The sequence below is a fragment of the Oratosquilla oratoria genome, chromosome 8 (genome assembly GCF_046742065.1).
Source record: "Oratosquilla oratoria isolate Oo_2021 chromosome 8, ASM4674206v1, whole genome shotgun sequence".
NCBI lineage: Eukaryota > Metazoa > Arthropoda > Malacostraca > Stomatopoda > Squillidae > Oratosquilla > Oratosquilla oratoria.
In genome coordinates this window covers 19,861,897-19,880,667 of record NC_134784.1, presented here as the reverse complement: position 1 = coordinate 19,880,667, position 18,771 = coordinate 19,861,897, and the positions used below count along the sequence as shown (strand labels likewise).

General features: G+C 38.6%; 1 protein-coding gene across 2 annotated transcripts in view; it reads left to right on the top strand.

Annotated features, from left to right (window-relative positions):
* Positions 1–415: 415 nt before the first annotated feature.
* Positions 416–18,771, top strand: part of LOC143027617 (transmembrane protein 151B-like) — a 457,079-nt gene continuing 438,723 nt past the window's right edge. The window contains exon 1 of one of the 2 annotated variants that reach the window (XM_076188984.1): positions 416–550. The gene's annotated coding sequence lies outside the window, so the exon portion shown is untranslated. The remainder of the gene's footprint in view (positions 551–18,771) is intronic. The other variant, XM_076188982.1, reaches the window with a different exon arrangement.

Here is an 18,771-nt window from a genome sequence, read left to right as displayed (position 1 = left end):
CAAAGCTACCTTGATGAAAGAAATAGAAAGTAAAGAAGGAAAGGAAGACAAGGAAGAGAGAAAATGAAAAATAAATGATAAGAAGGAGGGAGAAGAAGAACGGTAGAAGGAAGAAGAGGGAAAGGATGGAGGGCAAGGAGGGAATGGGAGCAGGGAGAGGAGGTGGAGGACAAAGAGGAGGGAGAGGCAAAACAAACGCGAAGTCTACTACATTCTTGACCAACACAGACAGACAAGACGCGCCTGCGCAAGGACGCCTAGGCTGATATGTATATATACATATTTTATGTACGTGCGAATGTATGGCTGTTCGCATGTGCGTATTTGTGTACGTGTGACTGTATGTCTGCATGTGTGCATGCGTGCGCGTGACCTTGCGTTTACGAGCGTTCAAGTTGAGCAGTCGCCAGTGTTGCTCTGAGCGTGGTGGGAGAGGGTTGTGCAGTTTTATTAAGTGTTGTTCGTCGTCTGGGGACTGTGGACACTAATGGATAACAATATTTACTTTGTGAGAGGGATAAACAACAAGACCTCCTTTAACTATGTCCAGGTAAGATGTTAATCTCAAGGATGGTCAGGAATAGGAAATAGAGATAGATTTTTGTGTAAGTGTGCATATATATGTGTATGTATATATGTATATACAAACATACATACGTACATACGAGTATACATGCATACGAATAATATATATATATATATATGTATATATGTATACATATATATACATATACATACATATATATATATACATATATATATATATATATATATATATATATATATATATTTGTGTGTGTGTGTGTGTGTGTGTGTGTGTGATTCACCTTGGTCTTTTGGATCACGTGTTGGACCCGTGATCGACAGCCATTTCCCTCCCAGAAGAGAGCTCAGAGCTCGTATGACCGATCTATGGGTAATGCTTTGTGTGTGTGTATAATATATATATATATATATATATATATATATATATATATATATATATGTATATGTATATGTATATATATATATATATATATATATATATATATATATATATATATATATACCGTATATAGGTTGACACCTTGACAAGATGGACAGGTTTGAGAATCTTAATGATTACAAAAGCTATATCGATAGAGAGGAAATTTCAACAGGGGGACCCATATCGAACAGGTTTTGTAAGAAAGATGAGACAAAGAGCAGCTTGCACGCGCACACAATCGCAGGGCCCACTGCTAACAGGAAAATTCGTCATAGATATATGGAGCACCGTCATAATGACGGAGTGGACTATTGGGTACCCTATAGATATTTAGGGCTTCACCGAATATACTGAATAAGGTAACACCCAAGAAATATCTTACCAGAGAACAGTTGGTAGGGAGGTGAGATTACTGCCAAAATTCTTTCAAAGCAAAGATTAATTGCACAACCAAAAGAAAACCGGGCGTTCCTGTTGGATCATCGTCTACTAAAGGTCCAAGAACATTGCCTGGTGTGCTTATGGGCAGTGTGCCACCAAATGTGAGTAAGCACTGTCCAAGCAGATCCAAGTCTTGTACATTAGATAGTATGAAGAAAATGAAGAGCTATATTTACAATGTAAGGACCCTCTCAGAAGACCACAGGCTGGGGGAATTTAATGGAAGAACTAGACAGCATCAAGTGGGACATCGTGGGACTGAGCGAAGTCCGAAGAGCGGAAGAAAAGCTGATACAGTTCCATGATAATCACCAGTTCTACTATAGAGGTAAGGAAAAAGAAAGAGCCAGTGGAGTAGGATTGTCAATAAACCGAGAGGTTGCTGGTAACGTAGTCAAATTCAGTAGTTTATCAGACAGAGTAGCTTAGATTGTGACTAGGCCTTGTAAAATGTGCACTCGATAAAAGTTCAGGTTTATGCGCCAACTTCACAGAGTTTAGATGATGAAATTGAGTCTTTCTATAATGATTTAAGTCAGGTAATGGATCAAGAAAAAAGTAAGTACACATGGGTAATAGGAGACTTTAATACTAAAGTGAGGAAGAAGATGGGAAGTGAGTTGTGCATTAGGAAGTTAGTAGTAGGTGAAAGAAATGACGAAGGCGAGATCAATTTTGCAGGTTGTGTTAGGATGACATTATGCTTATTTCAGAAACAGGAGAAGACTTGCAAGATATGCTGAGTGATCTGAACAATGAAAGTAAGAAAGTAGGTTTAAAATGAATAAAAATAAAAACAAAGTGATGTTCAACACGAAAGTTCAAAGTAAAGAGATTATAATCGATGGTGAGAGCCTTGAAGAAGTTGAAGAGTATAATTATTTAGGCCAGATGGTGTAAATGATCAACGATCATTATAGTAACATAAAAAAGTTGGAAAGTGTTTGGTTAGTATAATAAAATCCTGAGAGGCTCTCTACCTTTATATTGAAAGTAAAATGTGTGACTTGGAAATTCACGAAGGCGATGGGAACAAAAATAAGGACAGCACAGACGATAATAGAGAGATCAACGATGGGAATAATGCTGAGAGACCGAAAGAGAGCAAGTTGGGTGAGAGAGCAGACTAGAGTGAAAGATATCGCGGAGGCGGTAGAAGAGAGGAAGTGGAATTGGGCAGGTAATTTAGTGCGAGCGCCTGATAAGCGATGGAGCAAGTGTGTTACTGAGTGGACGCCGCGAAATGTGAAGCGTGGAAGAGGGAGACCAGACAGTGGAGAGACAAAATAGAGAAATTTGCAGGAGTGACGTAGAAGAGGTTGGGACAGTCATGTGAATCATGGAATGCTATGAAAGAGACCTTTGTTCAGCAGTGGACTCAGAATGTCAGATTTGATATATATGTATATATATATATATATATATATGTATATATAATATATATAACATATATATATATATAATATATATAATATACATATATATATATAAATATATATATATATACATATATATATATACATATATATATATACATATATATATAATATATATACAATACATATATATATTTATATATATCTGTATATATATGTATATATATATATATATATATATATATATATATGTATGTATGTATGTATATATGTATGGCAAGAGTGGTATAGGTAAATTCCAGGAAGGAGCAGAAGTATTTTATTCTCTAACGTTTCGACAGAGTATTCTTCAGAGAGATAATAGTACAGGCAAATTGGAATACATTGTCTATATACTAAGCGGGTCATCTCACAGGTCGCCTTGGGATAGAGTCCGCCGTTTGTGCGCCCTCGATGATTAATCTTGCTGTTGTGTGTGCCAAATTTACAAATCCTTCTCTATGATTGGTTGATTTAAAAATATTAATATATGTAGCTTCAATAGTTTTTCTTGTCGTCTTTTTCATACCGGTGTGTAGGATTTTGGTGTTGTTCCAATTAGGCATATGTCCGTGTTGTGTAGCGTGTACTACTAGCGAATTAGATGTCCTGTGGTGTCGCATGTCATTCTTGTGTTCGTATAATCTTTTTGTTATTCCTCTTGAAGTTTCTCCAAAATAAGCTGCATCACATCCACCACATGGAATCTTGTAAACCACGCTCTTTTAATTTTTCTCTTCCGTGTGTTGTTTACTGGATAAAATGTCCCGTGTTTTCTGTCCTGAGGAGTGTACGACTTCCATCCCTATTCTCGCTAGAAATTTGGAAATTAATTCGCCTCTCGAGGAGTAAGGAACCACTAAAAAATCTTTTTCTTTCCTCTGTTCTTCTGTAACTGTGTTTTTTTCTTCTCCATATTTGTTTGGCTTTATTTTTCAGTTTTTGTATGAGACCCGGTGGATATTTTAGGCGGTTGAACGTCTCTGTAATGTGTTTACATTCGTCGTGTAATAATTCTTCGCTACAAATTCTAAAAGCTCTAAGGAAAAAGCCAATTAATATGCCAGAATTCGTTCTTGTGTCGTGTCGTGATAAGTAATGAATAAAATCTTCTTTGTTTGCTGGTTTCCTATACACTGAAAACGTTAGAGAATAAAATACTTCTGCTCCTTCAGGGAATTTACCTATACCACTCTTGCCATACATTTGTCTTTTCTCTTGTCATATATATATATATATATATATATATATATATATCATATATATATATATACACATATATGTATATATATTATATATATACATACATATTTATATATATATATATATATATATACACATATATAATCATATATATAATATATATATATATATATATATATATATATATATATAAATATGCAAAATAGATCAGTTGGATAAGGAAACTAACGAAGCAGAGAGCTTTCATATATTACAACTGCAGTGCACTTTTTGCACAGATGTAATATACGAAAGCGCTCTGCTTCGTTAGTTTCTTTTTCCAAGTGGTCTACTTTGCATAAGTGAACACATGTACCCGTGTTCTTATCAGCATATATATATATATATATATATATATATATATATATATTTATATATATATATATATATATATAAATAAATCAGTATACCCCTCACTTAAGGTTTTCTATGGTGTTAGGGCATTTCCATTTTCTGTGGTTTCATGTTTTGATGAGTTTTATTTATTTTACAATGTACAGTTGCCCCACTTAGTTTTGACACAGTTCTAAAAATGTTTCGGACAAGAATAGAAACTCGCCTGGTGTTTTTTTTTTTATTACATTTTCGTGTCTGTTGATTTACATGTTTTTTATTTTTATTTTTATTTTTGCTAAATAGTAACTATCTTAAAAAATGTGACAAACAGCGAAATACTCAAAATGGTGTAGCAGACGACACATTTTTCTTGACTTACTAATGACATCTATCACTCTTATTTGACAAGTAATACGATTAATATACGTTGCAGAGGAGAAAGAGAGAGAGAGAGAGAACGCAGGAATCCGTTCACGTAGTGGTCGATAGTAAACGAACAACCAGCATCAAGCTGTGAGTGGTGTTGAGTGCAGTGACAAACTAACCAAAACTAACTCGTATACTTATAAGTTATGTCATAACCCTATTATTAAATAAATTATTTTCATTTATTTATTCAGCAGCGGGTTTATGATCCAATTATGTTATGTATGACTATAGGTTAAAGTTAAGGGATAGCGAGCAAAAAGTCAGGTAAAAAGTAAGCTCTGAGCCTTGATGGGTGGCGGGGAGTACAACAGTTTCCCGTCATTACTATGTTAACCCCTTTTCCACTGTCCAAGTGGCGGATCTGTGTTTAGGTAACGTCCAGGGTCACTATGGGAAATTGGAGTGTTTAATCTTTGAAGAGTATGCTAAGATGAAAGATAAATTTTGTAAGGTAGCCAGCCAATAGCCATACTGGCCCATATACAGTATCTACACTTGTTGCAGGCTTGCAGCATCTGACAGTGACTAAAATGGTCAATTACTTGTTTATTTTTATACTCTGTCTAATGGCTCTTTGAATAAGATAGATGCACATATGTGGAGGGATGAATAACATATTTGCGCCTGTTTTTATATACTAAACATTTAATACCTGTACAAATTTGGACGAGATTAAGAAAATATCATAAAAAACAAGTTTTTTTCTTATTAAAAAAAACCGCGATTAAATTTTTTTTTGCATCACAATTAATATAACATAATTGGATCACAAGCCCTCTACTGAATAAATAAATGAAAATAATTGATTTAATAATAGGGTTATAACATAACTTATAAGTATACGAGTTAGTTTTGGTTAGTTTGTCACTGCACTCAACACCACTCACAGCTTGAAGCTGGTTGTTAGTCTACCATTGACCACTACGTGAACGGATTCCTGCGTTCTCTCTCTCTCTCCTCTGCAACGTATATTAATCGTATTACTTGTCAAATAAGAGTGATAGATGTCATTAGTAAGTCAAGAAAAATGTGTCGTCTGCTACACCATTTTGAGTATTTCGCTGTTTGTCACATTTTTAAGGTAGTTACTATTTAGCACAAAAAAAAAAAAAAAATGTAAATGAACAGCCACGAAAATGAATGTAATAAAAAATAATACCGGGCGAGTTGCTATTATTGTCCGAAACATTTTTAAAACTGCCAAAACTAAGTGGGGCAACTGTACATTGTGAAATAAATAAAACACATCAAAACATGAAACTACAGAAAATGGAAGTGCCCTAACACCATAGAAAACCTTAAGTGAGGGGTATACTGATTTATTTGATATTCTAACATAGAAAAATTATTGTAATATGGTTATTTTCCTTGCTGAGTTATTTTAAAACAAAATATTTAAAAAACGAAAAAAAAAACACTTTTTTTTTTTTAGCTGCATCTCTAGTCGTGATACACATGACTGAGATTAAATAAGAGGATCGAGAGGTCATTGGAGACTAGGGAAGGTTGCGAAGATGGATTAATTGTCTTTGTGAAGGAACAGTTAGGGAGAGGATGGATCCCTTGTCTTGGTGCAGGACATTAGATCACTGTCATTGAACAAAAAGAAAAAGAAAATGAGATGGGAGAGCTATTGTCCACTAAGGATAGACAAAGACCATGAGAGGAAGGAGGTGTGGAGGGCAACTAGGGATAGCTTTTCAAAATCTCGTTGAAAATTGAAAGCAAAGGAATCAGGTGTTGTGAGATACTGAACATGGCCCTATTTTGCCCAATTGTGTCGGATCCTTGGATGATGGCTGATTTCAAACATTATCTTCCCATCTAATCAAGTCCATCCGTCACGTAGCTTCGAACGTGGGTCCCTCTGAGCGTGTTACCGCACGCCGCCCCTTTGATACTCCGAGCCTAAATTTCGAAACCTGATACGAATTTTTGTACCTATGGTTGAACCGACTGAAATTTACATCCTTGAAGTCCGTTTTTTACGAAACCCGACGTAATTGGAGAGCATGGCATGAACGACGGTTTTAGTCATTTCACCGTTGTAACTACTATGGAACAAATCGCTAGTAGTAGGGATGTAATTGAAATGAAAAAAACTTGGCCTTCGCGAAGCACGATGTCGTCTTGTTACATTCGTTACGACTTGATTTAAACGAGCGCCCTTCATGTCGAAGTTTCAGCATTTCTCCGTTGACATCAAAGGAACCGACAGCAAGTCTCCAATTCAGTATCATATCTATAGTATGAATTTTTGTGTGCCAAATCCCAGAAGATCTTGTTCCTCTAATGTTCGGGCTCTAGTGTAAATAGGGCCCTGACACCCTGGGCCAACCATGTGGGAGGTAGACTCCTCACTTGGATAAATTCTTCCAGTATGGAGTCTGCAACAGTTTATCCTATGTGTCGCCGCATTGAAGAAGCTGATGAGATCACTGGGACTTCGTACGTGTGCTGCCGTCCCGTTCCCATGGTTACGTTCAAGAGCCCTCGGTTGCGATATCCAGTTAGTGTGGCTGGGGCGTGTACAGTACAGTACATCACAGTACAGTACAAAATTGACATCTATTAAAGCCCATATAAGGCATATTCATTTTGTGCGAACACATCAATTTTTGCCCCCACTGGTCATAATCTTTTTAGTTGGTTGGCTGGGAGTTTTAACTATGAGATAAATTGTAAAATTAGCATAGTTGATCGTGTCTACACGTAATGCAATAGATCTAGCGCTGAGCTGGTCACCTTTAACACGCACGGATTTTATGACCAAGTTAGGTATGCATCTTTTATGAGGTTCCTTCTTGTTTTATCATTTGGTGTCGTGAACTCATGGGTCATCTATTTTGCTGCTGTTGTATTTCATCATTTTATGTACCAAATACTACATCATATTAATACACATTTTGATAACACCGCGAATTAATTGCTGTGTAATAGCATTTTATAATAGGACTATAGAACTTGGTCCACCGTATCCTTTCATTTTTAGTAGAAAAAAAAATCTACCTCGAAACATTTCTGTTGTTAAGACTGATAGACTCATAGACGCTTAAAGATAAACATAGGACCCGTTTACGCGTTTTCACCATCAACAGGTGATGCTTACACGTAACTGTTCTTTAACAATCAGAAGGGTCAGTGAGGCAGAGAATAATAGGGATATAGCAATCCACGACATAGGGATTTTTTTTTGCAACTACTTTTCAAAATATTCAAAGGTAAACAGGCAGAATAATGGGATGACCAGAACATCACCAAACCAATGTTGACATTGCGTTCTTTTTCGGCATAGGTTTCTCTCGTTGAAGGAGCTTAGGGGCAACGCACCATCCGGTTGGATGAGCGGTTCGTCATGATTAAATATTCAAGACCATTCTACAGGTAGGAAAGGAAGTCAATTCCTCTACTTCTTTTTGGGCTGAACATTAAATCATTAGTTTCGGTATTTGCAGTGTGTTGTGAACATGCAGTATTCACTAGTTCATAGAACATTGTATCCTGCTATCTATTTACATATCTATCCATCTATCTGTATATCTATCTCTATATCTATCTATCTATCTGTCTGTCTATATACCAGAGGCTTTTTCCTTTATAATAAAGGTAGCTAGCTAAGACATGCTTCCATCTCCTACCAATCCCACATCCATCTATGGCCCATTTTTTCCCTATTATCTTAGCTCCTAGTGGATGAAGGGCCATCCATGCCCAGTGCCCAGTGCCGACTGCAGAGGTCAGAAATATTGCAGTAAGACTCAGCATATCCATAGCAATCATCAGTTCCCCTTCCAAACACATTTCCAACATCATCTCTTTACTATGATTCTTACCTGTCATCCAAAACTTCCTTAGTATATCTATTGGTTTATCTTCTACTCTGGTATTGAGATCCGACTACGTTTACATTTTTTCAAAACCTTTTAAACTTTAATTTAGATCAATCTAAAACGCCTCCCATTCCTCTTCACCTTTCTCACAACCAGGATCATATACATACATACATACATACATACATACATACATATACCAAGGCTTTTTCCCCCTTACAAAGGAGGTAGCCAAAAAGGAAAATGCATAAAATCATTCCCACCCATTCCATCCCTGAATACACTCCACACCCCTCCACCCACCCTCTTATCTTAGCACCTCCTGGATGACGGGTCATCCCTGCACCTTGTCCACTGCCCTGGGTCAGAAGCAATGTCGCAAGACACAGCACATCCAAAGCAAGGCCGCTTCATTAAATCGGCGACCCCCCTCTCACATCTCTCATACCTTCGCCCACATTAACCTCAAAGAGAAATCTTTCCACTCCAACACACACTTTCCTATCTCATTACTTACCACCAGAAACACTCCTTCCCTTCCTTGCCTCTCATCATTCCCGACACCATCCAGATGTAACCCTGGGTGGCAGGTACATCTAACAAAATAAAACTTCTTATTTCCATCGTAGCAGTTCTATTTACAGTTCGCACAAGCTGTGAGAGTGACTGACCGGAGGTGTACTTTCTCTGTAAGGCTGATCCTCCTCGAGTCGCTTTGGGCGTCCCAGGTCAAACTGCTGACCTGGCATTCCTAACTGCACAGGTGCCAGGAGCGTATTTACATCCTGTTTGTATACATTATATATCTCAGCCGTGACTTAAGGTTTACATAATGTTAACAAATGTGTGTGTGGTTATGTTGGGTATTAAAACACGCACAAATACACACTCATTTGGATTATAGTGGGTTGGTAAGTTATGGCGATATAGGGCATCTATCCCAGTCGTTTTAGCTATAATGATATTTGCACGAGACAGAATCTTTTACACAAGAACATAAGAATGAAAGAGACTGCAAGAGGCCATGAGGCCTACACTAGGCAGTTCCATGTCTATTACCACCTGTCATCACCATCCATAAAGTTGTCTAACCGTTTCTTAAAATAACTGATAGTTTCAGGGCTCACTACATGGTTACTAAGTCTGTTCCATTTGTTTACCACCCTATTAGCAAACAAATTCTTATCTTTTTTCTTCTTAAATCTAAATTTGTCCCGTGCATGTACGCGTGATTGAATGACCATCTTGTGGAGGGGTGTATTATGGTGTGATGCAACCCATGTATGGATATACCCACCACTCTACCAAACTTCAACTCATCCCTTCCTTTCAACTTAGTTTCACCTAACACTTCCACATCCATCTTCCCTCTCACAAATAAACTGCCACTCTTTTCCCTTTTACCACAACTACGCAACACCAGAAGAAAATTATAAATAAATAAACAAATTCACGAATAAATATATAATTACACGAATAGATAGATGAATATAGAAAAGAACAAATAGAAGGGTAAATAAGTGTTTTTTGGCTACTCTATATCGTGATGGAAAGATTAGAAATATTACCAGAAAAAAAATTCTTAATACAAAATGGCATAATTCTTTATTTTGCAAATATACCATCTAGGTAAATAATGATATGATTATTCATGGATTAGTACTCATTCTAGAATCACCACTGTAGTGTCTATACCTTCCTAAAAGTTCATTGTGATGAGTAAGAGGAAAAACGGATAAACGCTTATCTATTCTATGTTTGGATCCATTCCCACCTCTTGGGTCTTGGTTCGCTGCACACAGAGACAACGGCCGCCTTTTGCACATCGACTCTCCTCTCGGTTTACCTTCCTTCCGTCCTCTCCTCTTCTCCCCTTTTACCTCCTCTCCCCCAACCCTTACCCTGCCTTGCCTTACCTTGCCTTGTCTTCTCCTCACACCTCTTCCTACATACTCTTCCCTTCTTCCTCTCCGATCTTAAACTAGCCTACCTTCTCTGTTCTTGTCCTGTGATGGCATCCCATCCTCTCTTCTCCTTCACTCTTCACTTTCTCCACCCTGCATTCTCATGCGCTGTTCCATTCGCCCTCCCTCCCCTGTCCTCCTCCTTCTCCTGCCCACATAAGAACATAAGAATGAAGGAGAACATAAGAATGAAGGAGACTGCAAGAGACCGTAAGGCCTACACTAGGCAGCTCCGTAGGCCTACACTAGGCAGCTCCGTAGGCCTACAGTAGGCAGCTCCGTAGGCCTACACTAGGCAGCTCCGTAGGCCTACACTAGGCAGCTCCCCACCTTCCCTTCCGCTCCCAAATTTCTTTCCTTCTGTGTTTCTATCCTCTACCTTCTCTTTCGCCCATTCCGCCCCCTCAACTGTTGTCAGGTCATCTCTTCTAGTCATCCTTTCTTGCTTCCCATGGAGGTTCTTTTCTTTTTTCTTTCATTTAGTTTTCTACACTCCACTCATCTTCCTTTATCTTCTGCCTCCCTTCTCTCAGCTCCCCACATCCTCTCCTCACCTCAGCTGTATGCTGTTGCAGGAGCAGACAGATGGGAGAACAAATCAAGCGACGGTACACGCAATAGGGCCGTGATATCTGGGGTCATAACATGAGGACCACGCGCGCACATCAGACCCGTGGGAGGGAGGTGCGGGAATTCCTACGGCTAGATCAGATCGTTCAGGGGGAGGCAGCAGTAGAAAGAACGGAAGTAGGAAACCCAACAAATAGGTTTGGGGTAAAATTTAGAATGAATAAAATCGTCTGGGCTTAATCAGAATGAAATGTAGAGACACCGTGGATAGAGGATCAACATGTGCGTCATTCATGAGCTGTAGCAGACGGAATAACCTTGTGTGTGCAGATATTTGGGACGGACATTTGCTCGTCAAAATCAAACCGCACTCAACTGTCATTGGAAAGCAATTAAGCAATTATCAATCACCAGCGCAAATCAATTAAACAATTATAAACACCCGTGTTGGTTAACTGCCCACCCTCACATCAGGAGGGCAGGCCATACACCATTTATTTTTCTTTTGACGTAAAAAGAGAAAACGTGATAAGGCAATCAAGTAAAGAAAAAATCATCAGGATGAATATTCAGAGATTTTTTATATATGCAGTTTTAGTCTGAAAAAGGCCAACATTAAGAATTATATTTTCATTCTCCACTTTACCTTATATATTTAAAAACTTCATGTGTTTATATACGTATAAACAAACGCACACACCCACGCGCGCACACGCACACATATACAGACACACACACACACGCACACACACACACACACACACACACACACACACACACACACACACACACACACACACACACACACACACACACACACACACACACACACACACACACACACACACACACACACACACACACACACACACACACACACACACACACGCACGCACATACACACACACTGTTATAACTATATTGGTTAAATCACTAATTGCATTAATATCTTTCAAATAACCAAATCCAACTGTGTCATTGTCTCGAACTCGGGATTTCAAGCTGGACTCGCATCTAGGGGCGCCGTCCTCTGCTGCAGTGGAGATGGATGGGATGTCCGATCTCCAACTCCGGGTTCACCATTTGTAGTGGTTTGTTACCACCACATTAGTAAAGGAACTCGTCCCTGAGAGAAGGATTGAAAGAAACTCCAATTCTCTTTGGACTTGTTTATTCGAATTAAAATACGAGTATAGGCGAATAAGGCCGCTGTCTTTACGGCTGTACATAAGAGGGGCATATTTCATATTTAGGAGTACTATGCACAAATCAGTTCACAAAGTATAATTGTTACTATATAGAATAGTACAAACACTCATTCATATTTACATATTGCTATGAGAGACATAAAACTGTTAATCGAGATATATGTTTACATAACTTCTAGTTCGAGTGGGTGCCAATTATTGATACAGGAAATTAATTACGGAACACGTATATTTATAGAAAACGGTTTCTTGAAGGTGTGACCTTGCTACATCCAGCCTATTACCATCTTTCCACAGAAAAAGATAAAAAAGGATTGGAATCTGGTGCAAGAACACGCTAAGAAGCGATGATGACCACAACTGCGATCTGTGCACCTGCCATGCCCATTGATGGGGTCAGAGAATAGGTGAAATCTCAAGTGGACGGATCACAGATGCGGTCGGCTTTGCTTTTTTGCCTACAGTTCGTTGCAGGTCCTATTCCTTTTGTACCATTTGCGTAGTTAAATGGTTGCGTATTGGACTCCTACTAAAAAAAATAAATGACGCTAGTCAGTACTGAGTAAAATCATTAAGGAGATTTCTGAGAGGCAGACCAAGAGGTTTGCAGAAGAGCACATGCCTGGAAGGTCTCCATCAAGGATGACCCTCTGCAGCCACCAACACCCCCCCCCCTCTCCCTAGAGAGGACCCTGGGCTTTGTCTTGCTCCTGGCCAAAAGAGCTGCAAATCAGTTTTCCTTCGGAGACTGAGGAGGGAGTTCGTGGACGCGGGTCTGGGTGTTGGTGGGGTTGCAGAACGCGTCTGACCCAGAACCACGGGAACCTTTGCAGGAAGTCTAGCCAGCTGGGTCTCGGGAGCCAAAGACCAAACCAGCTGCTTCCTTTCAAGCCTGAAGACGAAACCTCGAACAACAGCATTCCCTTTATTTTTCATGGCCCTCTTCTTCTCTTTTTCTCTCTTTCTACTTTCATCTGCTTCCTTTCAAGCCTGAAGACGAAACCTCGAACAACAGCATTCCCTATATTTTTTCTGTTCCTCTTCTCTTTTTCTCTCTTTCTACTTTCATCTTTTACTTTCCCATCCCCTTTCTTTGTTCCTTGTCTTTTTTCTTGTTTAGTAGATCACGATGGGCTCTACAGGCAAATCGTAGCGCAATGAGACCTCTTGTTTTATGACGAAAGTAGTTGCTGATAAAGAAATGAAAATGAGTTGCTAAAAGTAAGTTGATACAAACATATACTTCCTGTTAATGAACACTTGAATCATCTGTACCATTCTTGAACAGTTGCTATCTATCTGTGGCCCTTTGATTTCATTGTTACCAGAGAAAAGAGAAGAAAAAAAGAGGAAGGAAAAACAAAAAAGGAAAAAGGAAGAAGAAAGAAGGAAGAATAAAAAAGAAAGAAGGAAGAAGAAAGAAGAGAGAAGAAAGAAAAAGAAAGAAGAAGAGAGAGGAGTGAAGAGAGATGAGAGAAGGAAGAAGGAAGAAGAGAGAAGGAAGAAGAGGAAAAAGAAGAAAAGAGACGAAAGTAAGAACAAAAAAGAAAAAGAAAAATGAGACGAAAGAAGAAAGAAAAGAAAAATAGAGGAAGAAGATAGACAAAGAGGAAAGGAGTGAGAAAGAGTGAGTGAGAGAGGGAGAGAGAGAGAGAGAGAGAGAGAGAGAGAGAGAGAGAGAGAGAGAGAGAGAGAGAGAGAGAGAGAGAGAGAGAGAGAGAGAGAGAGAGAGAGAGAGAGAGAGAGAGAGAGAGAGAACTGTGAAGGAAAGGACCACCCACTAGTTGTCGGTTGTAAAAGGTGAAATAGCTTGCCAAGATGCATTCCGGCGTGCACACTTCCTTGGCTCCTGCTGCCTCTTGTCCTCCTTTATATCAATTATCACTACAAATCTGTCTTGTTCATCTCATTATCACCTTCTTGGCGGCCACGAATGGACCATTTCACTCATCTCCTTTCATCATTTCCCCTCACTCATGTTCATGTCATGTCCTTGGTAGGGACTATGGAAGAAGACGTAGAACGAAAATAGGACGTTGGGGTTTGAAGAGGTGCTAGAGAGGGCTGCGAGGCGAATGGGGACCATGGAGGGTCTCACTACATGTACGGTTGGGAAATTAAGTTCTTCGGCGCTTTACATTTCACTGTGGAGGTATCTGGCAACGTGAACGAGAAACAAAGTGGTCTATACATACTTATGACCGAGACTTATAACTGATTATTACTTCTCTCTCAATAATCTTTAACTTAAAATATATCTGAAAACAAAAAAAGATACGAGTGAGCTATAGTTGCAGGAGACGACGTCATAAAGATTGGAGGAGACGAATTCAGTTAATGATTCTCGCTTGATGACTCTAAAGCTCTTGAATAACACATTAACTGCGTTTTACGGTTTTATGAGCACTCTGGTTCCCTTGAGTCACATTCAGATATGAGAAGTCTTTCCCCGTAGCCTAGGGATTGGGCTCATGACTCCGGCTGAAGACTTATGTGCTTACTGGAGTAGTCGCCAGGCAATTTGATTCCACAGTTAAAAGATAAAACAGAAAATCGGGCTACAGAGAAATAATCCAAGAAGTTTCCGAAGTTTTTTTTTTCTCCTGTGTACATAGCTTCTAAAAGTTTCATTTTGTGTGGGTCTTCACTACTAACGATAATTTTCGTGCCTTGAATTAAGATCCTTCGGTTGGTAACTTGGTGATGTAATTTTGCGTGTTTTATTGGATAACCCCGTTTTGCAAGTGCATGGAAATTCGCCTACTCAGACTGCATCTGGTATGCCCAACGTAGCTGGAGCTGAGAGGTGCACAGTCCTCGACTAAACACTTAAACTCGTATACTACGATAGTTTTAGAGGTAGCCTCACTATTGCAAGACAGATCATTTTTCATTATTATTGATCTAGTTTTGGGTTAGGATAGCAAGCCACCACTCGGATTAGTTTTTCTTTAGTAGTGGAGTGGCAGTTCTTAGTAATAATGTCTTTTATCATTTCGCCTTTTTATATGCCTCTGTGAAACTGTTCTGATAATAGATGCTAATGTACTGAGGCTCTCTCCCCCAAAACTTCCCAAGGCTCGATACATATACCTCAAACTACTCGCTTCTCCATTTCTCATTCTAACACATGTTCCACTACTCTTGCAAAAATTCTTGACTGCCCTTGACAGCTTTCCCCCAATCCAATGGATGCGTGGATCAGATTTTTGTGGTAAGGCAGGTATATGAGTAAGCTCTAGCAAGAGGTAAGGACGCTTTTTTGGGCCTTTATGGATTTTGAAAAGGCTTATGACTGGGTAGACAGGAGGGTTTTGTATATATATATATATATATATATATATATATATATATATATATATATATATATATATATATATATTTGATACATCCCAAGTAACTGACCAATAAAAAAATATATGAATTCTTAACCAACAGTATTGGATACTATAGTATACAATAAAACCATTACATTTATTACACAAACGAAGAATATCCCCTTCTTCAACCATAAATTTAATTTCTAGATCCTTTAGCTGTCACGTTCCTCTAGACTGAGTACTTCAATGGTCTGAGCATGTTTGATCTCAAGCACACTTAATTTAGAAGACTTCCGTCGTACTCAGAGTCATTCAGAAATCTTATCTATGAAGCCTCTTACAAGGTGAATTTACAGTAGTTATTTTTATTGTATCTATTTACCGAAAAGCTAAGGGCAGATTTCCCCCTCGTATGTATGCGTGATGATATGAAACGAATAAGGTTACATTTCTGAATAAGTTATCAACAGTTTCATTTTTGTGCATTTTTTGACGTTGCAGAGCTTTTCTGAATGGCATGCGGCATCATGAGATTCAAAGGTCAGGGGTTCCATGGTCTGGTTCTGTAAAGGACATTTTAGGAACACACGCAGTTTTAATGTCGACTGGAGGCGTGTCAATCTGCTTTCCTGCACCATTTCTTTCTTATTCTGCTATTTTCGAAAAAAACAAAAAAAAAATCAGAGAAGAGATTGATTTAACTTGTAACGTTCTTTGGAGTGTTGAATTGGCTCAGACACAATTATCTTATAACAGCAATCAACTCTCCCTTGCAAGCTTTATGTGATTTTATGCGCAGTATGTACCTAACCACACCTCCGAAGCTTGACTGTGTAAGGCAGCAGCTCCCGAATGGGCCTCTGGGGTCCCTTGTGGATCACAGGTGCTGCCAAGAGCCACGGACAGAAAACCAGATGTACAAAAGTGGATGCTAAACAACTTTAACAAGTTCAGAACTTATCTCCATGAAGTACTAAAAAAAAAAAAAAATAGTATTGTATAGGCGAAGTATCTACAAGCAAACCTACTGGGGACAGCTTCTGTTGTTCATCTAATTATTTCTTGCTCTCCATCACAGTACAGGAGATGGTTGTTGATATGTTAGTGGTTGCTCTCGCATAACATGCACTAGATTCAAGTATATGTTTTTTGCTAAAAGATACTCAACGTGAACAAGAATTGCATCTCTTGCATAGCATGTACTAGATTCAAGTATATGTTTTCTGCTAAAAGATACTCAACGTGAACAAGAATTACAACTCTTGCATAGCATGTACTAGATTCAAGTATATGTTTTTTGCTAAAAGATGCTCAACGTGAACGAGAATTACAACTCTCGCATAGCATGCACTAGATTCAAGTATATGTTTTTGGGCTAAAAGATGCTCAACGTGAACGAGAATTACAACTCTCGTATAGCATGCACTAGATTCAAGTATATGTTTTTGGGCTAAAAGATGCTCAACGTGAACGAGAATTATATCTCTCGCATAGCATGCACTAGATTCAAGTATATGTTTTTTGCTAAAAGATGCTCAACGTGAACGAGAATTACAACTTGCATTTGAATCTGAACTTTATGATAAACAAGAGGTTGAAATAGTCCTTGCAATCTATTATTTGATATTTTCCATCGAATTCAAGTCCTAAATTATCCAGTAAGGATAGTTGTACTACAGCTAAACCAGAGCTCTCTGCTTCTACAAGTCTTTGTATATCTATCTGTTTTTCTGTTCCCTCCTGTCTCCGTTTTCTTCCACTCACTTCTCTCACAGCTAAGCTAGAGCCCTCTGTTTCTACAAGTCTTTGTATGTCTGTCTGTTTGTTTTCCTGTTCCCTCCTGTCTCCGTTTTCTTCCACTCACTTCTCTCACAGCTAAACCAGAGCCTTCTGCTTCTACAAGTCTTTGTATGTCTGCCTGTTTGTTTTTCTGTTCCCTCCTGTCTCCGTTTTCTTCCACTCACTTCTCTCCTTTACATCTCCTGGTATAGCCAACGTGATCAACTGTGAGATGATTTATGGGTCGCAGCGCGTTTTTCTTTCCTTACACCTTCAGGAAATTGATATCCATCCTATACGTAACGAGAGTTCTGCTGTGGCTGCAGCGAACGGGGATGATATTGTGACAAATGGAGTGTCATTTATACACTACGAAGGTGTGAATAATTCCCGTTTTTTCCATGAAAATACCAAATAACTTAATAGAAAAGCAAAGACATCCTAAATGATATCTCTGAATAGATTCATTGTGATTAGTTTTCTGAAATTGTTATTCTCTTTTTCCCTGTCTTTTTTTTTCTTTCTTTTTTCTTCACCTTGGAATGAAGGTCGTATGTTTACTAAAAATGTGGGATATCGAACCAAATACTATACCTGCAACGGTCCGCATGCTAAGAGGAAATAAAGCTCTATTTTCCTGTGGTGCCGGGTTTTCGAATCCCCAATTCTTTTAAGTACACGGCAGCTAGCGGCGCTTTCCGTCTTTTTTTTCTTCTTTAGAGCTTATTTATCACACTGACTCTCCTGTTTTATGTCTCTCCAGAAACAATAATGTCTATAACCTTCGTTCTGGTTCTGGGTAGGTCATAGCATTGCTTGTGTTTTAGAAACGAAACACATTTTTGGACCAAGTCGACAACCACAAAAATTCTCTTCTGGACATCTTCGAGATTGAGCGTTTATGTAAATGTTGGCTTTAAAGAGGCAACTACACATGGCGAATACTCTCACTTTTCTCCCTTCCGCCTCATTCCCTTCTCCATCCTCACCAGCGTTCCCTAAGGTTTCGCAAAAGGTCCCAAAGGGTTCCGCGAGAACAAATGAGATAAGCTAATGCACTTTTGAATTTTTATTTAATTTCATATACGTAATATAATTAAACATGCACGACATATTCTTGGTTATTGTAATAATGTAATATAGACATCATCCTATCTAACCTATTATTACGATGAAAATAAAATGAGAAAGATATTGTATATGTTTCCTTGAGACATGCAATTAATTTTAAAGGTTACGCAAGGGTAAAAAGGTTGACAAACGCTGAAGT